We start from the raw sequence: 25,834 nt of genomic DNA on the forward strand, positions 1-25,834 counted from the left end.
AATCCCGGTGCTCAAAGCAAGAAACCCCTCCTGAGAGATGAAGGGAGTAGCCTCTAGTGTAGCGTTAGATATTGGTATTAAAGGGCTCTCTAAAACCCTAGAGCAGTTGGGGAAGGTTTTATAGATGGTTTCTACTTTTTTCACAAAGTAGGAGGCCAGATCCTCACAGTGTTGACCCGAAGTGAGAGAGAGAGGTAGGCGGATCCTTCCTCTTTTTGAGGTCACTGAGAATCTTAAAAATGCATTTCATAGGATTGTTGCTAGATGCTATCTTGTTGGTGATAAAGGCAGCTCGCGCTAACTGTATGGCTTTGTGATAACATTTGATAGCATCCAGGTACTGTTTTTTATCTGAAGGGCAGTAATTCCTCCTCCATGCTCGTTCGCGCTGTTTGCAGACAGTCCGCATGGCCGCCAGGGAATCCGAGTACCAAGGATTAGAGCCAGAATCGCGGCCCTTAGACCATTTAGCGGGAATAAGAGAGTCTAATGTCGCATAAATCCATTCACAAATAGTATTATAGGCTTTTTCTGGGTTGGTATCAAGGATAGGGGGACGGGAAGCCAGAAGGGCCAACAAATCATCAAGCCTAAGTTTGTGCCAACAGCGTTTGAGAGTAGCCCTGCAGGGAGCTCTAGGCATGGCCCCCACCTGGGGGAGGGAGATGGCAATGAGGTACTGGTTGGACCAACAAACCGGGCTGGGAGTTTGAACCTGGAGGGAGGGGATGTTGGAAAAAACTGGATCCAGTAGATGTCCAGCCATGTGAGTGGGTCCCAGTACCAGTTGTCTTAATTGACAGGCTTCAAAATCTGCAATCAAGGTGCTGACTTCCGAGTCTGACAAAACATCAAAATGAATGTTTAGGTCGCCAATTAAGCTAAAATTAGCTGTTCTCATAGCCAATGCGTGAACAGCTTCCATAATCGCTACTTTGAATTCTGCTGAGGGGCCAGGAGGGCGATAGACCAAGAGGTCCGAGAAGGAAAAATTTGCGTTGAGTGAGAAGGTAAAGCGGGCGCACTCGCACCCTACCACGTCCTCCCTGACAAAAATACAGTGCAGGGGGGATTTAAAAATCACCGCCAAACCCCCACCTCTGGTTTCTCTATTAATGGTTCGAATGGTATATCCCAAAGGAAGAGCGAGGCCAGGTTCGATTACTTTGTCCTCATTGAGCCAAGTTTCGGTGACAAAAAACGCATCCGGGGATTCGTGCTCAATGAGGTCATAGATCTCGTTATAGTGCTTAACGAGAGAGCGCACATTCAAATATAGAATTTTAAAAGGGGTCTTGATCGCGTTGGAGGGTGAAGGGGGCGGTGCGGAGTAAGAATTATACCTACACCTATAGCAACAGAAGGGCCCCTCCGTCGCTAATCTAGGATGAGGATTACATGGGTATATACTTTGGACAATAGATATCAGCGATTCCCTGGTGTAGCTGAGCGTCACGGAAGTGGAACTGGCAGCATGCCTGGCGTCTGGCAACATCCAGGCGCTGACGGGCGCAGACGGGCTTGCCTTAGGCATGCTTTCGGCGCGCCAGTGGCACGTCCGCTGCGCGCCCGTGTTAGCATCAGCTTAAGTGCTGCCAGGAAAGAAAAGACTGGTGCGGGCACAGAGTTCTCCCAAGATGGCATTCCCCCGGCTTCCGTTACTGAGGCTGGGGTGCCGATCCGGTTTAACCGCCTGGCCCAAGCACCCTGAACAACTGGCAAAGGTAAGCAGAATGTGGTGTTTATTTTTTTTTTTAAAAGCACAGCAGGTTAGAGCTAACTAAACACAACTGAACAGAACAGAGCAAGCGCGCATAGGTAATTAAAATTTCAATAATAATAGGGAGCGCAAACACTACCTCCTGGCTCAAGCCTCAGGAGACAACTGTGTCGCGCCCGTGTTAGCATCAGCTTAAGTGCTGCCAGGAAAGAAAAGACTGGTGCGGGCACAGAGTTCTCCCAAGATGGCGTCCCCCCGGCTTCCGTTACTGAGGCTGGGGTGCCGATCCGGTTTAACCGCCTGGCTCAAGCACCCTGAACAACTGGCAAAGGTAAGCAGAATGTGGCGTTTATTTATTTTTTTAAAAGCACAGCAGGTTAGAGCTAACTAAACACAACTGAACAGAACAGAGCAAGCGCGCATAGGTAATTACAATTTCAGTAATAATAGGGAGCGCAAACACTACCTCCCGGCTCAAGCCTCAGGAGACAACTACAAACCAACAATTTGCTTTAAGTTGCTTATCAAATCTCCCAAATACACTACACTCGGTTTATTGCTTTTGGGTGCCCTAAGTCCTAAGACAAACAATTGTTGTCTGGTCCCCCTATGCTTAAAAGACCCTGAGGATCAAGGTGGAAGTCAAACATTGGCAGGTATATGTTACATTTTGAGGGGGACAAGAGGAAATTATTGCGTTTTGGAAAACAGTGCACATCAGCACATTAGGATAGGGGAGACAGAGCACCTAGTGATAGAAACCTTATAATTTGTTGATACATGGTTGTGGTATATTTTCATATGGCCCCAAGTTCATATCTGCAACCAGAAGACAAGTATTCTTAACCAACAGTGTGCTTTCAGTTGCTCTCCGATTTTCCCAAGTGCACTATATGCAATTGTATGCCTGTGGGCACACCAAACTAAGGGGAAATCATACAGGTCTGATGCTTCAATGTTTAGGAGTGGCATAAAGACCTTTATAGAGTCAAGCCTTAGACAGGGTATGTTTCTGCATGAGGCAGATTAAAGGAAATGGCCATGCTTTTGAGGAGAAATGCCAAAAGTGTGACAAACTTCACTTAAGGAGGTCTGACACCCAATGATTGAAACCTTTGGATTTGAAGATGTTCAAAATATATATTTATATTACCTACTGGCGGTCGCCAGTAGGTAGTTATAGTTAGGACCCCTTTTCCATAGGAAAACCTCAACATTCTATTTTGAATAACTTTGGCGCCGGTCAATGAATCCTCGCGAATTTCTCAAAATAGGTGGGGCGCTACGCTCCGCTCCTACCCTGAAAGTCTCGGGGGGATTCGTCAAGCGGGGGCTGAGATAAAAGGGGGGTCCCAAAACGCGTTTTTCCCATGCATTTTTCCATAGGACCTTCAGAACGAGCTACAGCCCGAACGGCTGAACAGAATTACTAGAAATTTGGCAGAGAGGTAGTCCCTAGGTCAAGGAAGTGCCTTTTGTAGGTTTGGTGTAAATCTGTTCAGTAGATTCTGAGAAAATAGCCTTTAAATCAATATATATATCTGAGCCCGCTTACGGTACGCTTACCGTAGGCTTACCGTAAGCGTACGGTGGCGTGCGCGAGCGCGATTCTGATTGGCTCTTAGATCTTAGTAAACATTCGAATCGTCCGAAAGCAGGAAGCGGCGTCCGCCATTTTGTCTCTCACACTGAGTGTTGTTTATCAAACATGATGGCCAAAAACATGTTACGGGGCTGTTTTGACAACTCCCTCCCACATAGTCATGTTGAGGGAGTCCCCAAACATCCCCCAAGAGCAAAAACGGTTTTATTTTTTTTTCGGCAATTTCGCCGAGTACGCTTACCGTACGCTTACCGTAAGCGTACGGTAAAAAAAAAAAAAAAAACAAAACACTATCCACACTTACCCCACCCCCTGTGCTTTTGGTGGCCGTAGGCCACCAAATGTACAGGGCTTATTAATAGGTAAAAAAAACTACATTTTGGCAACATGAAATTATAAAATCGAAATAAAAAAAACACTATCCACATTGACCCCACCCCCTGTGCTTTTGGTGGCCGAAGGCCACCAAATGTACAGGGCTTATTAAAGTTGATAAAAACCGTGCACGGAACGAACTGCGTTAAGTGGGCGCGCACGCCTCGAATGGCGTAAAGTAACTTAGCATTTAAAAAACCGTACAAATTCACTTAAAAAACCATAGGTTTCACACACGTTATAGTTAGGAATTAGCATTTAAAAAACCTTGCAAATTCACTGAAAAAACCATAGGTTTCACACATGTTATAGTTAGCGGAAATTTTACTGATAAAAAACCAGTGAAATTGCCCCGTTATAGTTAGTGCTGGCAACTATAACTCACGCGACCGCAATCTTCTGCTGATGACATATGTGTCTTTATGAAAAAAAAATATTTGTAATATATGTATAGCTAAAAATGTATGGAAGAAGACATGGGCAAATAAGTGTCTAAATACAGTATTAGCATCAGCAGAGGATTGCGGTCGCGTGAGTTATAGTTGCCAGCACTAACTATAACGGGGCAATTTCACTGGTTTTTTATCAGTAAAATTTCCGCTAACTATAACATGTGTGAAACCTATGGTTTTTTCAGTGAATTTGCAAGGTTTTTTAAATGCTAATTCCTAACTATAACGTGTGTGAAACCTATGGTTTTTTCAGTGAATATATATATATATATTATCTACTGGCGGTCGCCAGTAGATAGTTATAGTTAGGACCGTGTTTCTATAGGAAATCTCAAAATTCTATTTTGAATAACTTTGGCGCCGGTTGACGAATCTTCGCGAAATTTTCAAAATTAATGGGGCGCGCCGTTCAGCTCCTACCCTGAAAGTCTCGGGGGGATTCGTCAAGCGGGGGCCAAGGAAAAAGGGGGGTCCCAAAACGTGTTTTCCCTATGCATTTTCCCATAGGACCTTTAGTCGAAGGTACAACCCGAACGCCTGAACAGAATTATTTGAAATTTGGCAGAGAGGTAGTCCTCAGGTCAGGGATGTGCCTTTTGCATATATGGAGTCAATCTGTTCAGTAGTTCCAGAGAAAATTGCAGTAAAAAGCACATACATATCTATAGCCGCGCACCATGCACGCACTGCGCGCGCACCCTGACGTGCGCGAGCGTAATTCTGATTGGTTGTTACATGTCAGTCAACGTTCGAATCGGTCGAAATCAGGAAGTGTCGCCCGCCATTTTGTTTGTTTTCAGTGCGAGAGTGGAAAAGGAAGGTGGCGAACGTGAAAAGGGGGCAGGGTAGAGAGTTCCTGACCCCCTAGCCTTTGTCAGGGTGTCCCTGAAGGACCCCGAAGGCAGAAAAAATAAAATAACTTTTTTTGTAAAAAAATCGTGGGGGTGCGCGCACCGTGCGCGCACGGTGAAAAACCATTAAAAAAAATTAATAATTTTAATACGTAGTTTATTGAAAAATAAATATATTAAAAATATAATAATACATACATAACTTAGCATTTATAAAACCATACAAATTCACTGAAAAAACCATAGGTTTCACACATTACGTTATAGTTACTTCAGATAACTATAACTCGCGCGACCGCCACTCTATCACAAGGATGATGTCATCAGTGATGTCAAGAGTGATGCCACTGACCATGTCATGAGTGATGTAATATGTGACATCATGAGCAGAGGATTGCGGGCGCGCGAGTTATAGTTATCTGAAGTAACTATAACAGGGGAATTTCATTGGTTTTTTACGAGTGAAATATCCACCTAACTATAACATGTGTGAAACCTATGGTTTTTTAAGTGAATATATATTTATATATATCGAGCATTTAAAAAACCTCAGAAATTCACTGAAAAAACCATAGGTTTCAGGGGTGTTATAGTTAGCTGGACTTTTCACTTGTACAAAACCATTGAAATTCCCCCGTTATAGTTAGTTCAGCTAACTATAACTCGCGCGCCCGCAATGCACTGCTGATGACGTCACATATTACATCACTCATGACATGGTCAGTGACATCACTCATGACATCACTGATGACATCTCAAATGACATCACTGATGACATCATCCAGTGAATGTGTGTTTTTCTGAAAATCAAATATGTTTTATATATGTATATCTCAAGGTCGATGGAAGAATAAATGGGTATATAAGTGTCTAAATGGATGATTTGTTTTTGAAAAATTGATTGTGTAACTGACTGATTAATTGTATCATAGTGAATACATGGCTTAGTGAGTCATGTTTAAATATGTAAATATCTGTATCAGTCTCTCACTTTGTGTATAAGTGGCTGCATGGGTTGGTGAGTAGCTACATGGGTGTCTATATAGGTTATTAGTTGGTTTTTTGAGTATCAGTCTGAGTGTCTGCATGGTTCGGTGAGGGGTATTACGTAGTGCATAGGTGCATGAATGAGTGACTCACTGTTTGTATGTGTTGAAGACAGCATGTGTGCAGGACTGTATGGGTGGATGAATGTGTGTATGGGTGTGTTAGTGAGTGAATGACTGTCTCAATAGTGTCTTTATGAGTAACTACATATGTTGTAAACTAGTATATGTGACTATTGGTGTATATAAGTGAGTATATGTGAGAGTGAGAGATTGAAAGAGTTCCTGTATGAATAAGTATGTGTTTCTATAAGTGATTGTTTAAAAGACTAAGTATGTGTAAGTTTCCCTAGAAGTAAGTGTGGTGGTGTGTGTATAACTGTATATGCAAGTAAATGTATGTTTGATTCTTTATTAGCATGAGTGACTATGTGTGTGAGTAACTCTATGGATGAGTGGCATTGTGTAACAGGATGTATAGGTGTATGAGTACATATGATGAGTGAGTACATGTATGAGTGTATAGGACTGTTGGTGAATGAGTGGATGTGTATGTGGATCTTAGAATTACTGAAGAGGTTGTTGTAACTGGTATTGGTATGTCCATTGTTTTGAAAATTTTAGTCTCTATTTTTGAATGTGTGTATCAAAGGTTATATTAGGGTGAGAGGAAGTCTGCCACTCTATCACAAGGATGATGTCATCAGTGATGTCATCAGTGATGTCATTTGAGATGTCATCAGTGATGTCATGAGTGATGTCACTGACCATGTCATGAGTGATGTAATATGTGACGTCATCAGCAGTGCATTGCGGGCGCGTGAGTTATAGTTAGCTGAACTAACTATAACGGGGGAATTTCAATGGTTTTGTACAAGTGAAAAGTCCAGCTAACTAGAACACCCCTGAAACCTATGATTTTTTCAGTGAATTTCTGAGGTTTTTTAAATGCTAATTCCTAAGTATAACGTTCCTGAAACCTTTGGTTTTTTCTGTGAATTTCAAAGGTTTTTTAAATGCTATTTTCTAACTATGCCTACAGAGATAGGACATGTGAAGAAAGAAGAAAAAATGCACAGAAAGAAAAAAACAGAAGTGCAGAAAGAAGCAACAGAAGTCCTCAAAGACGAAGAAAAGTGCAGGAAGAAGGATAACGTGCAGAAAGAACAAAAAGAAGAGCAGAAAGAATCCTTGTTGCAAAATCATCCTGTACCCTCAACTTTTTCAGACGGATACTGGTGGTAACTGAGTCTGACTAACCAGTCCTAGAGCCAGTGCTATGTTAAAAGACACTTAGAATACAGTGAAAACACCTACATACACTAGGGAACAATATGCGTTGGGGTCCCCCTATGATTAGCATGACCACCTCTGTAAGCCCCTAGTATATAATAGGACAGGGGGATTAAAACTACCTCTTAAAACAGGCCACAGGGCGTTTTTGCACACGTTAACTCAGGCCCCGTCCCCTCCCTTCACCACTGTGTAAACACGCCCTGTGTCCGTTTTTAGTTGGGAGATTAAGTTCATTTGAATCCTGAGGGTCCCTAGGGTCCAACTAGCCCACTAGATACCTCCAGTAAGTGCCACAGAGTTGCATTGCAGAGAGGTGTAAAAAGTGGCACGGCCTGGACAACCTCTCTGCAATGCAGCTCAGTGGCGCTTACTGGAAGCACTTGGTGGGCTAGTTAGCCCCCAGGGGCCCTCAGTATTGAAGGGAAATTATATCCCCAATTTAAAACGTGCCATAGTGCGTGTTTGCACACGTCACCTCAGGCCCCGTCCCCTCCCTTCACCACTGTGTAAACGCGCCCTGTGGCTGTTCTAAGTTGAGAGATTAAGTCCCCTTGAATCCTAAGGGTCCCTAGGGTCAAACTAGACCACTAGGTACCTCCAGTAAGCGCCACAGAGCTGCGTTGCAGAGAGGTGTAAAAAGGGGCTTGTCCTCAGAACACCTGTCTGCAGCGCAGCTCCCCGGCGCATACTGGAGATGCCTGTTGGGCTAGTTGGCCCTCAGGGACCCTCAGTATTGAAGAGGAATTAATTCCCCAACTTATAACTCGCCAGGGGGCGCGTTTGCAGAGTGCTGCAAGGAGGGGGCGTGGCCTCCGGCACGATGCCAGTCTTTTATTTATTTTAATTTTTTAAGAAGGGGGGCTGTGTGGTTCCCCTTCTTATTCTAATTTATTGACCCTGATGACCCCATCCCCCAGGGCCTGTCTCCTAATTATATTTTTTTGATCCCAATCCCCAGGGCCGGCCACTGTTTTTTATTATTTTTAAAAAATATATATTTATAGACACACCTAGGACATGCTGGACAAACCGTACGTACCTATCACCATGACGATTTGCGGGATATTCATTAAAAGGCGACTATGCATACAATGAATCCACGTGGAATGTATTTACACCACTAGTGAAGCTCTGACATGTCTGATGCCCTACCGTGCCTAATCCCGGTAGACACCCTTGTCGTTTATTTATACAAACATGGGTAGCTATTGACGGGCACATTTAATACACATGCACACCAAGCCATTCAAAGGGGATTCGACAAAAATTCGACCAAAACTATGCAAGAAACCCAACTCACGGTTAATAAAACACACATCCACTGCTGGATGTGTAATACTTTTTATATTACCCTCTGGAAAGGGGACGAACATCACTTGAGAGTCACAGCGCGCTCCTGGCAGAGCCCAATGCTGTGTTACACCCACCATTGCCTGCCGAGTGCCACACACCTCTGTGTTGTATTCCACCAGCTTGTGCATATGCTATGACACTCTCTAGCCCATGTGCACTGTAACACCACCCCGTGAATATGTCATGCCACACTTGTCTTCGCACGGGTTATATTGCCCCATCTAACGTGCCTTCCTCGATGCCTATGTTATAACGCACAGTGCTATGCCATACATATTACAATCTGGGATCCATATCTTTGTCACAGTGCATATGCAATGTTACACTCCCCAGCACATATTTTATATTACAACTTTAGAAACTAGTTAGGTTACACAACACTGCCCTGTGCATATTACTCTCCAAAGCGCATCTGCTATCTCGCGCTCTCCAATGAATCTGTCATTGCGCACAATGTATTGCATATTATATTTCACGCCCGGTTCATCTTATATCACACTTTTTGGTGCATAGTGTATACCATACACTATATCTAGTTTTCATTTTCAATCGTGCTCTCAGGACTATGTTCTATATAACACTGTTTTCACCTACCCTTTTCACGGGCATTACATTTTGCGATAGGGGGTGGAGGATCATGGGGTGTTTCTGCCAAGTGAGCCCGGAGTCACAGTCACAAACGTCATCTTCTTCCTAAATAAAAGTGAGATTATGCTGCATTCTTGTTCATATTTTAAGTAGTTCGCACAGACACACCTTTTAAAAACAATAAAGTTCCTAATACCCGCCTTCTCTGAACAGTTAGCTTGCTGCCCCATCCCCCTCCTCCCTATCCTCTGTTGTGTGAATCCATGGACTAGCCTCCTCCCTCCTGCCATGCATGGTCTGATGTGCTGCCACTGCCTTCAATTTAGTATGATGTACCAGTCCACTCCTCCTGCCCTCCATTGCCCAATTCTATGCCCCATCATTGACCTCCTGCTTAAACTCCATGCTTAGCTTGCTGCCCCTATTCTCCTTCCCCCTGCCCTCCGATGTCTTTGTGCATGCCCCTGCTCCATCCTTTTTGCCCACCATGTTCCATGGACCTGCCACTCCTATCTACTCTGAGTGTTCTGTTGAGCTGCCACTCCCATCCCACCTGCCTAGCATTGTCAGATGACTGTAACCTGTCCCTGCCACCTCCACCCTGCCTGTCCACATGCCATGCCCCTATCCTCTTCATCCTGTCCTACATGGTCCATCGTACTGCCACACCCTTCTGCCCTCCCTGGTCTGTTGTGCTGCAACTGCTCCTCCTGCCTGCCCGTGTGGTCTGTTGTGAGGCCCCTTCCCCTGAACGTTCTTGTCTGTGCACAGGTCCTGACCCTCCCTTCTATCCTCCATCGTCCTTTGTGCATGCCCCTGCACCCTCCTTCTTGCCCATCATAGCCATTGTGCTGCCACTAACCCTCCCACTTGCCATGCATGGTCTTCTGTGCTGCCATGGCCCCTCCCACCTTCCCTGTGTGGTCAGTTAGCTGCCCCTGACCCCCCCACCTTCCCTCCATGGTCTGTGTGTATGCCATCACAGTCTCACTGTTGCTCTTCACGGTGTGTCTTGCTTCTAGTGCCCATCCTGCCTGACCTCCATGGCTATCTTTCTGCTCCTGCCCTGCCCCCTTGCCCCCAGCCCTCTGTTTACATGTGTAGACCCCTACTCCCTCCCTCCTGGCTTGTCTGTTCCATTGTAATGCCCCTGATCCGTCCCTCCTGCTCTTTATGGTCTGTTATGCTGCAGCTTTCTCTCCTGTCTGTCCATTATGGTCAGCTAGCTACCATTGCCTCTTGCCCCTCTGTTCTCTGTTGTCCATGTGCATGGTCCTGTCCCCTCCCTCTTGCTTTCTATGGATTGTTGTGCTGCACTCCCATCCCGCATGCCCTGTGTGGTGTATTGTGCTGCTGCAAACCCTGATCCCTGCCCTGCAGGGTCAGTTTGGTGCACCTCTCCATGTCCCTCCTGTCCTCTGTTATCCAAGTCCATGTCCCTACCCTATTTCCTTCCATGATCCAATGTACCATACTTGCGAACATTTTGAACTTCGTAAGAGGGAGATTTTGAAAAAAAACTGGAGTATTGATTTTCCCCTTTGAGTTACATTGAAAAAGAGGAGATTGTAGACAGGAGACAGATCAAATAAAGCCCTTTTGAGCTTAAAAACCTTGGACGTTTCCTGGCTGAATCGGGTCTGTTGGCATGTATGGTTGTACTACCATTGCCTCTTCCTTCTGCCCACAATGGTCTATTACATTGCCACAGCCTCTCTTGCAAGTCCTGTATTGTTGGTTTGTTGCCCCTGCCCCCCTTTCCACTGCCCTCCATAGTCTGTTGTGCTGCCACGGCCCTTCCTGCCTGCTCAGTGTGGTTAAATTGTTGCCTTTGCACCCTCCTACCTGCCTTCAATTTTCAGAGTCCGTGCCCCTGGCCTCTGCCTCTCAACAGTATCCTAATGAACAACTAGATTGCTAACATTCTGTATTTATTACAAAAGTGTGGAACGCCTGACGTCATCTTGATGTAATCAAAACTGTAATACCTAGAGCATTTCCTTTAGAAATTACATATATGAGAGGGTCTTATTGGCATCAAAATTATGGTTAGTGCTCTAAAAGACTAAAATAAGGACATATTTTCTGAGTTTTCAAATAGCGACAAAGCACTTTTAAATTATTTGTTATCTTTATGTTTTTTTATCCAGTTGACCACTCGATTAAATGTTGCACTTAGGGGAGAGGATGTGGTGTTACTTCCAGAACTGCAGACTTTGCAACTGGGGAACCAGGTTGGAGTTTCTGCTTCAGCTCGACATTCTGTGATTCTGGTCAAATCACTTAGTCTCCCCATGTCTACAACCAAAATGAATTTGTTCTTGTGTGATGTAACCAATGCTCATGTAAAGCACTCCAATACCTGACATTCTGCACTATATAACACTGCAAAAACACAAAATAATAAGTGTTTTGCACAATTCTGTCATTGGGCTATATTTGGGCTACATCTGGGTGATGTTGGGCTACATTTGGGCTCTTTTGTCTCCGGTGGCCATCTTGGGAGATTTATTTGTTATGAAGTTTCCTAATTTCCTCATGTACTGCAGTCTCCTCAGTAGGAAATGCTTTCAGTTTTTTACTTTGATTCCATCATGAAGGTATTCAGATATGTCACACATTTGCCATAAATTCTGAAAGTTAGCACTCTAGTTGCTCATTAGATCACTGTAGTAAAACTACTGTTCACCATGGAAGTCTGCTCCTGGTATTAAAAGTGCATGTTTCAGTCTGCATGTCAGAATTTTTTAATGAAATAGAAGAGGATTTGAGAAGTCACTCAAAATGTGCCCTCATTTTCTTTCTTCAGCATTAATCATAATTTCTATGGCAAAATGAACCCCCTCATTGTGTTCCTTTTTAAATTAAATGTTTTAAGTGTTACCAGTTTATTCCAATCAAGATGGCTTCAGGTGTGCCATACTTTTGTCATAATGAAGACAGTAAGCACTCTAGTTGTTTTTAAGAACACTCTGGGACATTCTGTCATTGGGCTATACTTGGGCTACATCTGGGTGATATTTGGGCTACATTTGGGCTCTTTTGTCTCTGGTGGCCATCTTGGGAGACTTATTTGTTATGAAATTTCCTAATTTCCTCATTTACTGCAGTCTCCTCAGTAGGAAATACTTTCAGTTTTTTACTTTGATTCCATCAAGAAGGCATTCAGATGTGTAACACATTTGCCATAAATTCAGAATGTTAGCACTCTTTTTGCTCTTTAAATCACTGTAGTAAAGCTACTGCTCACCAGGGAAAACTGCTGCTGGTATTGAAAGTGCATGTTTCAGTCTGCATGTCAGAATTTTTTAATGAAATAGAAGAGGATTTGAGAAGTCACTCAAAATGTGCCCTAATTTTTCTTTCTGCAGCACTAATCATACTTTTTATGGAAAAATGAACCCCCTCATTTTGTTCCTTTTTAAATTAAATGTTTTAAGAGTTACCACTTTAATCCAAGCAAGATGGCTTCAGGTGTGCCATACGTTTATCATAAGTAGGACTGTTAGCGCTCTAGTTGTTCTTTGGAACACTCTGGGAAGCTGCAGTAGAACACAAAGGAATCAACTGACAGTCTCTGCCCTTGTTGGATGTACATGTTTTACTGAGAATGTCAGACTTCATTCTCACATGACTGAGAAAGATAATGTGAATTTACAGAAAATAAGCTCTCAGTTTAGCTTATAGATCACCTTCCAAACCTCTGTGGGAAAAGCATGAGAAAATATTTTTCTCTCAATCATGATATCCCAGCAGAAGGCTTTTTCACATGGTGAAATCACCTTAGAACATACCACAATTCCTAAAATGAGTATAGTACCATCAACAAATGATTTATAATGTAACTAAAGTCTTAAAACCTTCTATTAACTGCAATGCTTTTTAATGAGGTGCTATCATGTATATTGGTCCCAAGATGGCTGCCAACACTTCTTGGATGAAGTGCTGACAGCCAATCAGATCTCAGGATGAGAAGTGTGGTTAGGCTCTGCCCACATATATATATGATTTTACTTTTGATTTTCTCAGGAACTACTGAGCAGATTGACACCAGACCTGCAAAAGGCACTTCCCTGACCTGAGGACTACCTCTCTGCCAAATTTCAAGTATTTCTGTTCAGCCGTTCGGGCTGTACCTTGGACTAAAGGTCCCTACGGAAAATTGCGTGGGGAAAACGCGTTTTGGGACCCCCCTTTTTTCTCAGCCCCCGCTTGACGAATCCCCCCGAGACTTTCAGGGTAGGAGCGGAGCAGAGCGCCCCACCTATTTTGAAAATTTCGCGAGGATTCGTCAACCGGCGCCAAAGTTATTCCAAATAGAATGTTGCGGATTTCCTATGGAAACACGGTCCTAACTATAACTATCTACTGGCGACCGCCAGTAGATAATATATATATTATCTACTGGCGGTCGCCAGTAGATAGTTATAGTTACAACCTAGTTTCCATAGGAAATCTCAAAATTTTATTTTGAATAACTTTGGCGCCGGTTGATGAATCCTCGCGAAATTTTCAAAACTAATGGGGCGCTCCGTTCAGCTCGTACCCTGAAAGTCTCGGGGTGATTCGTCAAGCGGGGGCCGAGAAAAAGGGGGGGTCCCAAAACGCGTTTTCCCCATGCATTTTTCCATCGGACCTTTAGTCGTAGCTACAGCCCGAACGGCTGAACCGAATTACGTGAAATTTGGCAGAGAGGTAGCCATAAGGTCAAGGAAGTGCCTTTTGCAGGTCTGATGTAAATCTGTTCAGTATATATATAACGAGCACGCCGAACCGTGGGTGCTCGTTGCGCAAAGCGCACCGAGCGCCCACAGCGCGCGCACGGTGCGTGAAGCGCTCCGTGCGCGCACGGTGCGCGCACGGTGAAAAACCTGAAGAAAAAATAAATAAATAAATACATAACTTAGCATTTAAAAACCCGTACAAATTCACTGAAAAAAACATAGGTTTCACACACGTTATAGTTACGAATTAGCATTTAAAAAACCTTGCAAATTCACTTAAAAAAACCATATGTTTCACACATGTTATAGTTAGCTGGACATTTCACTCTGCTGAGGACGTCAGATATTACATCACTGATGACATATGTGTCTTTATGAAAAATAAATATTTGTAATATATGTATAGCTAAAGATTAATGGAAGAAGACATGGGTAAATAAGTGTCTAAATACAGTGATGTAATATCTGACGTCATCAGCAGAGGATTGCGGTCGCGTGAGTTATAGTTGCCTGCACTAACTATAACGGGGGAATTTCATTTGTTTTTTACGAGTGAAATGTCCAGCTAACTATAACATGTGTGAAACCTATGGTTTTTTAAGTGAATTTGCAAGGTTTTTTAAATGCTAATTCGTAACTATAACGTGTGTGAAATCTATGGTTTTTTCAGTGATATATATATATATATATATATATATATATATATATATATATATAGTTGTGGTTTGTTCACTTGCAGCCCTGGTTTTATATCACAACCAAAATACAGATATTCTAAACTATACGTTTTGCTGGGATTTCCATTCAAAATGTGGACTTCCAAGAGTTAACAATATAATGTCCTATTTCTATAAAGATAAGAAGGCGAGTATTAATTGTCACTTTCAAACTTTACTCCTAAAGCAGGGAAGAAATATATCCTATATAAAAAGCAACGCAACAACTCACATGAGTCATAAAGTAGAGTCTACAGAATGACTTAAGTGTTCTAATCAATGTGTATATAATGGAAAACAGGTAATTTATCCTCTCTCTTTCTTACTGTCAACCAAGTCAGTTAATTTCGTATAAACTGAGGTAAAATGATGAAGTACAAAAATCACCTAATGTCATTCTTTTTCTTCACTCTAAGACTCATCGAAGTTGTTTTACTTTTACTGCTGTTTATCACTAAGTTGTGTGTTAGTTTTCTGCTGCTGTGTGAGTAATGCTTGATAGTCACATGTAATAGGAGCCTCCAGTCTTGACATAACAGTTTCTAAACATACTGCACACAATTTATCGACAAACCCCCCAAAAAACATAATTTTCACCATTGTCTGTTTGCTAGCCAGTCAGAGCAAGCGAGGTCTGGTTTGTACCAACAAATACCTCAGGTCTTACAGAATTAGGAAAATACCTAGGGGCATATTCACAAGCCAATATCGCCTCGTTAGCGGCACTTTTTTTGCCGATAAATCGGCGATATTTTGATCGCAATATTCACAAGCTGCCGCTAACAGCCGACAATTTTCAGGCAAAATTGACCGTTTACAACATCGCAACATCTGTCAGTGATAATTAACGCTAATGATATGCAAGGGCGGCGTTCCCTTGCAAAATCTGACGTTAACCCAAGATTTCCCTATTCACAAGGGATTGGCTATAAATGCAGATAGAGGCAGTTTTTTAAGACCAGAAAATATCTGGTCTTAAAACGGAGATATCCATTGGGGCCTCATTTCTGCAGGTTTTGTTGCTTGACCGTGCTGCAAGCAATGTTGCTGCGCTGCCCTGTCAGAAAATTACAGGGCAAAACTGCGCACCATTCTGTGCCCCAGTCATGAAAAGTGTTGCAGCGCTGCGACAAGACAGCGTTGCAACACTTCTCACTATGCCCTTCAAGCGACAGCATGGATGCGCTGTACTCACTGGACAGCGTTCCATGACGCAAGTAATGACACTTACGTCAGGAATCCTGACGTATCTGTCTGTGCTAAAGTCATGCATTGCTGCAGTTGTGTCACAAACATGATACAACTCCAGCAATGCATGGAGCCAGCCTATCCCTGTGGCACTGCATCACCCTCACGCCTGCCATCAAGCAGGCAGAAGGTACTGACGCAGTGCAGTTCATGAGGGGTGCCTGAATCTCGACGCTGTTGGAGATCCATCGGTGGTGGTTGTGTGCTGCGGTGTCATCGTTTGGAAGCAGTGGCAGAGTTTTGGTGCTGTGAGAGTTGACGAGATGGCCTTGATCCAGCTGCGAGGGGTTGCGATGATGACATTGGCATCCAGTGGGCAACGTGAAGTTGTGATATAGCCAATGATTGTTGGTCCAAGAGAGTCCGGTGTTGTTGCTGATGTTGAAGCTCCCGTTTGAGGCGGTGACATGCTCGACCATGTGTCCTTCTATGTGGCCTGTTGATGTGAGTTGCTGCTTGCATCTGATGTTGGTGACGTTCCCCAGAAGGAAGTGGTGTCCTGGTTACTGGGGTTGTCCAGGTGGAACTTGAGATCACACAGTAGGATGTCGTCGGTGGATGGGAGATCCTGGGGTACAATGAGGTCAACAATGGTATTTGAGAATGGAGGTCCAATGTCCGGGGGTCCTGCACATGAGTGTGCCGCAGTGGATGTGCTTGGGCTTTGTCCGAATCTGGGAGCTGGGGTGGTCCATGGTCACCCCTGGGGTCATTAGAATGCGTGGTTAGTTAGAGTGTGCCTCTGTAGGTGATGGCAATGCCTTGTCCTTGCGGGTGATAATGCAGCCATCATTGATGGCGATGGCGATGTCTGGTCTGGAGCAGCTATTGGTCCTGGCAGGCGATGTGGCATCCAGGGTTGATGGCTAGGAGGGTGCTGGCGTCGTAGCAGAGGAGTGTCCAAGAGGAAGACTCTTTGGTGCTGAGCGTGGTCCAGGGGCAGACGGAGTCAAACAACGTAGCCTATGGGTTGCTTTTGTCATGAGAGACACCCATTCCAATGCAGGCAGTACATCATTAACAACACAACTCCGACAATGCAGGTGCCATCACATTGCATTTGATTACAACGCATTGTGATGTCGGAATGGTGCAATTTTAATCATTATGGGTGGGTATGTGGTTCAGATGTAAAATATGAAATTAGTGGGGGTTTTATTGGGTTACAATATTAAAAGTGGGGTGTTTTGGGGGAAATGTTGAAAATTTGGGTTTTGTGGGGTTAACATTTGAAAATTGGGGTGTTTTTGAGGTAAAATATGAAATTTGGGTGTGTATTGGAGGCTCAAAAAGGAATTCCTGTGTTCACGGTTGGGATTGGGGTGCAAAGGTTAGTTTAGGGTTGCACTTACTGGAGTGGGGATAGTGAAATTTATGTCAACGCTATGCAACACCTGCTCTACTGTTGCAATTTGCCTAGTATTAGTATGCATTGGAATTTAATGCAATGTTATTGCATGCGTCGCAAATACATATGTGCCTTCTGCACATGTGTAGTAGTCCCGCTGTGCATGGGCACACAGCGTCTGCCATAGAGAAGTGGTGGGGGCATGTTCTACATGCAGGCTGTAATGCAGCCTGCAATGCAAACAGGGAAGTGCACATGACTGATTGTGCAGCCTGAATGTGCCGACCGAACAGTCATTGTGCACTTGAGTGGGCATGCCAATCCGCCCATGCCCTGCTCCGTGTTTGGAGCAGTCCTACCCACCCTCCCACACCTTAAGGATACATAGCATGATTACATCAGTTAGTTATCATCATGTGATGATTGTTCCTCTTCTGCAATGCTTGAGGCAGTGGGACAATGCTCTTCTGCCATGACGGAAGAAATGCCACTTGGGGAGCTACATCTACATGTGATAGGCCTGAGTGACTCACCCCACTGCCCCCTTGCACTATGCGTCCCACCTTCTCCTTACCTGGACATTGACACAATGGTGCAATCCACTGCACTCTCTTCAAATCTGTGACTCAGCCAGCAGGAGCATCAGCCAGGTGTGATTTAACTAGGCTGGGTACAGCATTCACCAGCTAGTCCGCTGGTGGGCCTCCAGATGCAGCTGATGCAGCAGGGCCCCCTTAGGCATGACGTTGCAGCGCTCAGGCATCACAAGTTTGGGGTAGCATAGGGGCCTCACCCTCCACAGTGCACGGCCAGCCCAACATCATCCAGCCTGTAATGCAGGGAGACGGCACACTCTGTTGTTAATTCCTTCCGTGCACCCAGGTGTAGTATTGGGTCATAGAATGCAATGCGTACCTCACTTTGGTGGTGCGCATGAGCGCCTCTACAATCAACAGCTCCAAGGGTCGCAAGGCGGTCTTCTCACACAGGTCAGCAGCGTGCCTCCATGCGGCCTGCCAGACTTCACCACCAGGTACGGGCGATTGTTGTGCATTAATGTTTACCGCCACGGATCATCGACTCCACATCCCATCCACATCGCACTCCAGGCTCCAGACACAGGTCCAGCGCGGTATCAAGGAACCAGTAAAGGTCCAGCGAGGCATACAGGCTCCAGGCGCAGGTCAAGCGAGACATCATGGCTCTCATCCTGGTTATCTTGGCTTGCAGGGGTTGTTGATGTGTGCTGCACTTGTCCCTGTCTGCTACGTTCTGCAAGTTATTGTATTTTATGCCTATTTACTATTGGAGGTTAACTGATAGGCAATTTTTGCATTAGAGGCAAGAAAAATAAAGTTGGCCTGACTAACGTGATTTTTATTCCCGCTAATGGGCCTATCGCTAGTTATTGCACGCCATTGAGAATATCCCCCAAGAATCTTAAAATGAGCAGAAACAACGAATGTTCCTCCTGGCGCCGGTACTTGTTGCATTGATGCCTATTAACTTATGGATAACTTTATCTCGGTACCTTTGTTGCCTTTCCAAAGACTGTTGAAAATGTTTGCATACAATTATTAAGCGCAAAGGTATAGTATACGAGTTAGTGCAAGTGTGTGACAACAATATCTCTGAATTACCGTGAATGAAGACAGTGCATTTAGTTATATATATATATAGAGAGCGAAGCCATTTTTTACAAGCTAAAATAGTAGTAAGATGGCCGCAAACAGAGCGAGAATTATGGGCACTGTTCTTGTTATTCCAGAGATGATCGAAAGAATGAAGTCTGGTATTATACCAAAAAGAGTTTGAAAGCCTGTGACAAGGCCGGAGGAGACAGTGTTAAAAAAGTGTGCCAGAGCTTAAATGTCAGATGTGTTGAAAATTGTGTAACAATTCACAAAGTGTAATGGGAGGTTCGTATTTAAAAGGTGTATTTTACTTGAAGTTCGTGCTATCTGCAGTCGATAAATTACTTTTGGAGAAGTGAGGGATACTTCTGTTTGAAACAAAAGCGCTTTCAGTTTGCTCCGTTTAATAAAACCTGTTTTCAAAGTAGGTATTGAAGGCCAAGTTGAACTTTGGGAGTTACTATGTGTGGGTGGGAATAGAGATTGCCACAGGAAGTTATCTAGTTTGAAACAGTAAGGACATACGGTATGCCAGCTCACATTGCGTAGCAGTCATGTTATTAACCCCTTCGCTGCGGCGCGAATTCCGCCGCAGCGCTGGGGGGATTTGGGGGGGTTGACGGCGCCGCTGTGCTCATGACGGAACCACGCCGTCATGAGTCACGGGTGAGCTGTGCTCATGACGGCGTGGTTCCGTCATGACTCCACCCACTGCGCTAATCGTCCGCACAGGTGGGGAATTAGCGCCGCGTGAGAGGTGCGGCTGCCAACGGCCGCAGCATGACGGAACCACTCCGTCATGAGCACAGCGCACCCCTGGCTCATGACGGAGTGGTTCCGTCATGAGCGGGGAACGGGTTAAGAAGCAGATAACTGCCGTTAGAAAGCTGTGTGAATGTTGGTCTGATTGTGGGAGTTGGCGTGCTTTTAAGAAAGCACACAAGATTGGGGGCTGTAAGATTAGAAACGTCATGCAGTTGGACATTCTTGCATAGTAATGAATGACTGCCATTGTGGTCCCACTTTTCACCTGTGAGGAAGTTCTGTATCCTCTTTAACACAGCGATATGTAAATGGGAGAAACCACTGCTCGTAAATAAACGCGCTACCTTATATAATCACATATAACATGACAAACAACATGTACACCTAGCAGACACAACGACATTATGTACTGTGGGAACCGTGGCTAGCCATGCACACAAACCAAACATAGCACCTCTGCCACACAATGCAGAATGCAGGGAGACATGGGAGCAAAGTAAGTGCGAAGGTGGCAAGTGATTCTCGATTATAAAAGTATACAATGCAAAGTATTGTGGGGATGTGCCAGACAGACTTGAGTATGCAGAGCACAGACATGTACATGTCAACATAGACTGGTGGTCTATTGAGTGAAGTGGACAGTGGACGTAACCATGATAGTACAGTCAGTAGGGAAGATTACGAAAACATAGCGCGTACGTGCCCCCTCCCCCCAAATCTTTAGCATAGTGGGCTGGCTCGGTGTACGCAAGGCTAGCGTAGAGGTATGAATAAAAGGCACGTTTCTCTGGGTGTGGTTCTCTTCGGGAATGGAGAACATGTCTGTCAGGTATGTGCAGCTTACACCGCCACGAGGCTGACGCCGTGAGCGAAGGTGGCTGTGGGAATAATGCTCTCAGCCTGCTGGTACCCAGAAGCCGTCATGGCCACTGTGACACACATATGCTCCACAGTTCACCTTTTGACACCACTGTATGTGAAAGAGGGCCCACCACGTGCCGGCAGAAGCTTTTGGGCCGAGGTCTGCAAGCTGGGAAGGCTCCTGAGATCAATGCTGGCTACCACGACACAGGCAGACGGCGTCCAGCCTGAGGCCCAGCACCGTGGAGTGCACTGTATACTACTAACACAGTAGTCCAACAGGTACTAACAGTGGAACGGTTTCTTGATCCCACAATGGACGATGTTAGACCTGCATCTGAGAGTGCAGATGAAGGTACTCCCTTCGACCAGGTGCAACCAACTCTAGGTCCCAACAGTGGAACGGTGTCTTGATCCCATAATGGACGATGTTAGAACTACATCTGAGAGTGGAGATGAAGGTACTCCCTTCGACCAGGTGCAAGCAACTCTAGGTTCCAACAGTGGAATGGTGTCTTGATCCCAGAATGGATGATGTCTGATATTACCTGCTGCTTTTTGTTTTTTACAGAACTCCCTCCATTGAGGTGCATCAGACTCTGTGCTTCCGTAGCTAATTGCTGCATATGATCATTGGGCTTGGCTGACTGCAGTTGCTGGAGTACACCACGGTACAGCAGGTCCGAACAGTGAAACGGGGTCTTGATTCTGTGATTGAGGATATCAGAAGTTAAAGTCTGTGATGATTTGTGTGTACCTCCAATCAGGTGCAACCAACTCCATGCTGTTGAATCCAACGGCACGTGGCTGTGAGGCGTTAATGACCACTGCCTCTGGCCTACACTGTGGTCAGCAGGGCTCACAATTCAGATTGAGTGGTGATTGTTTAATTACAGAATCCAGTAGGCAACTAACAACAACGTCTATTGAAATATACACAATAGCCTTTTAGTATACTTGCTTGAAGAACTTTTTTTAGATGACTTATAGGTCTAGTACAATGACCAAATTCTTCTTGGTAGTGGTAAAGAACACTGAATAACACTCTACACAGTGGACAGCAGAGATCGCAATTCGAATTGTTTTGATTTATTTATTGCAGAGTTTTTTGTAATTTATGTTGTTGTATTTTGTGAAGAGCAAGTGAGAAAAAGTATTCATGGATGACTGTGCTCACTACTGACTTCAATTTACACTGCAGACAGCAGTGCTCACAATTCAGATCGAGTCGCTATTGTAGATGACGCAGTCCTGTAGGCAAAAGACATTGCTCCAGTGCGCTCTGTCAGCACCACGCATACGCATCATCACAGGGTCCGCACACGTTTTTTGTTGTTTCGCGTATGACAAACTGGGCAGCTCATTCAACGCCATGTGGCTGTGGGCCGTTGCTGACCGTTCTCCGGCCTACACTGCAGACAGCAGTGTTTACAATTCAGATCGAGTCGCTATTGCAGATGAGGCAGTCCTGTAGGCAACAGACATTGTTCCTAGTACGGCCCGCCTGCAGCACGCATCAACGCTGGCTGTGCACATGCTGAAGGCTTTTGATGTGGCTATATGAGTGCACTAGACCTGATGGACCCTTTATGATACAATCGTTTTGTGTATTATTTCAGATCTGCGGCCTGTATCTCACTATACCACAAGTTATGGTTCTTTACGATAGAATCTTTTCTATATTATTTCACATCTAGTGTCCCTACCTTACTGCAGCACAAACTATTGACACTTTTATTATTGAATCTCTGTGTGTGATCCAATGACTACTGTTGTAGTTGATGCTAGCAGCAACCATTTCCTGAGGGCTGGTTTACACTCACCCCACATGCATTCAGCATAGATTTCTCTGGATATGTGACCCTGGTAATAAAAAGGAGTCGAGCGCACCTGCGCGTACCCACTTCCACTATCTATCTGTGTCCGTGTGTTCATTATCTATGCATGATACTGCCCCTGGGCCGTACCACATTACATTGTGCTGTGGACAGCGTATGCAACTATGTTACCTCTGGCAGTAGGGAAAACTTCTGTTATGTAGCTTTTAGATGCAAGGCTATCACAGGGGGAAGGCTAATTTACAGAGCATGAAAATTGATGAAGATGATGGTTGCATGTTGTGTGTAGTGTCAGATATGTGTACATAGCTAAAAGTTTTCAAAAAAGCTCTCTAAGCAGAAGAGGAGTCTCTCATCAAACACTGTAGAGAGAATGACAAAAATGGGTGGGGTCCTCCAACTGTTACAATGGAAAATGTTATGAACCAATCAAATGATTTTCTTTAAGGACACATTGCAATCGCGCACCGAGCGTGCAAGGAGGCCGCACCCGACGCGATTTTGAGAAAATATATTTACCATATTTCATATAAGTTTATTACAGTTAGAAATATATAAATGTTTAAAATATTTTTGATTATTGCTTGTTCTCATATACACTTTAAACTTATTTAGATATTGTTTTGAGACAAAAAAAATGAGGGAATGGCATACCCGGCGCGACACCATACGTCTATGATGTAACACAGGGCCTGGCAGCGTGCACCTGTCGCATACGCAATGCGCAGTGGGCACGACCCCATACGTACATGACGTAAGGCGCGGCTTGGTACTGCATACCCATCGCATACCAAAGTAGCAGCTGACATGACCACATACGTATATAATGTTACGCGGGACGCGGTGCCACGTACCCGTTGGATACCAAATGCGCATCCTTTACGAGTTTAGCAATATGGCGGATAGGATTCACGTGCTGATGGGGCTTGGTACACTACTAGTACGGGACTTCAGTTTTCTCAACAAAGAAAAAAGATATAGATACTTTTTTTTGAAGATATAAAACATTACATATTTTTAAAATTAATTAAAAAAAGGATAATAGAGTTCCAAAATATTACAAAAAAAATAGAAAAAATATAGGTTTTATAAATATTAAAATATGAAATTAACATTTAAAAAACTTTCAAAATTCACTCAAAAAACCATAGCTTTTACAGACGTTATAGTTAAGAATTAGCATTTAAAAAACCTTAGAAATTCACTGAAAAAACCATAGGTTTCAGGGATGTTATAGTTAGTTGGACATTTGACTCATAAAAAACCAGAGAAATTCGCCCGTTATAGTTAGCTGAGCTAACTATAATTTGCGCGCCTGCAATGCACTGGTGATGACGTCACATATTACATCACTCATGACATGGTCAGTGACATCACTAATGACATCTCAAATGACATCACTGATTACATCACTGATGACATCATCCATGTGATAATCTGATGCACATTCTGATGGCCTAATATTAAATTTGATACACGCACTCTAAAATAGAGACTAGTATTTTTGAAACCATACACACAACAATGCCAGGTACTACATACCACCCACTATTTCCTAGGTCTACACTCACATCCACTCACTTATACATGCAGTTACTCATCAATACAGTACTATAATATGCACTCATACACCCATACATACAGTCACAGTCCGCCACTCATCCATAGAGTTACTCACACACCTAGTCAGTCATGCAAAGAATCAATCACATACCCATTTACTCATCTATACAGTTATACATACCAACTGAGTTATTTATACACACACCACATCACTTACTCATGCAGATACTAACACATACTTACTGTCACTGATACAAGCAGACACTCTTTTATACACCCACTCATCAAATGACTTACTCTCACATATAGTCATTTATATACTCCAATACTCACATATACTGCCTTAAAACATATGTAGTTACTCACACATATACCAGTGAGATGTTCATTCACTCACCAACAAACCCATATACACACTAACTCACCCATACAGCCCTTCCCAGATGCACTTTTGAATCCATACAACCAGCGAATCACCCACTCAGACATGTATGCACAGAGTCACACACACCACCACCCACACACACAGACACTCAGGCACTCATACAGATACTCAGACAGCAAACCAATAACCCATATAGACACTCATGTAGCTACTCACCAACCCATGCAGCCACTTATACACCAACTGAGACACTAATACAGACTTTCACACAGTTTAGTCACTAACCCATACATCCAGTAACACATGTTCAATCACTCACTTATACAGTCAGTCACACACCTACTAAATAATCCATTCAGGCACTTGTAAATCCACTCATTCTTCAATACACCTTGGCATAGATATATATGAAAAATATTTAAACTTTACAGAAACACACATTGACTGGATGACGTCATTAGTGATGTCATCAGTGATGTCATTTGAGATGTCATCAGTGATGTCACTGACCATGTCATGAGTAATGTAATATGTGACGTCATCACCAGTGAATTGCGGGTGTGTGAGTTATAGTTAGCTCAACTAACTAGAACGGGCACATTTTTCTGGATATATATATATAATTATTTTTTTCACTGAAAAAAACATAGGTTTTAGGGAAAGTTATAGTTAGTTGGATAAGTGTCTGACTGCATGATTTAGTAGGTGCGTGACTCACTCTATAAGTGAGTGATTAACATATCTTACTGAATGCATGGGTTAGTGACTAAACTGTGTGAATGTCTGTATCCGTCTGTCTGTTGGTGTGCAAGCAGCTGCATGGGTTTGCGAATAGCTACATGAGTGTCTATATGGGTTATTAATTGGTTGTCTGAGTATCTGTATGGGTGCCTGAGTGTTTGTGTGGTTGGGGTGTTTGTGACTCTGTGCATAGATGAGTGAGTGGGTGATTCACTGGTTGCATGGTTTCAAGAGTGCATCTATGATGGACTGTATGGGTGGCTGAGTGTGTGTATGGGTGTGTTAGTGAGTGAATGTATATCTCAGTATAACATGTGAGAGTAACTACATATGTGAAAAGCAGTATATACGTGTGTTGGAGTACATAAATGGCTATAGGTGAGAGTGTCTGATTGTGTGAGTGGCTGTATGGATGAGTGTATGCTTGTATCAGTGATTGTATAAGAGCGTAAGAATGTGCTAGTATTTGTATGAGTAATTGAGCTGGTGTGTGTATAGGTGAGTAAATGGCAGTGTGATTAATTATTTGCATGATTGACTAGGTCTGTGAGTACCTCTATGGATGAGTGGCGGTGTGTGAGTTTCTATATAGGTGTATGAGTGCATATGATAGTCCTGTACCGAGTGACCATAAGTATGAGTGACTGTACGGGTGAGTGAGTGGATGTGTGTGTAAACCTAAGAATCAGTGAGTGGGTATGTAGTTATTGGTGTTGGAGTGTCTATG

The sequence above is a fragment of the Triturus cristatus genome, chromosome 2_1, assembly GCF_964204655.1.
Source record: "Triturus cristatus chromosome 2_1, aTriCri1.1, whole genome shotgun sequence".
Classification (NCBI taxonomy): domain Eukaryota; kingdom Metazoa; phylum Chordata; class Amphibia; order Caudata; family Salamandridae; genus Triturus; species Triturus cristatus.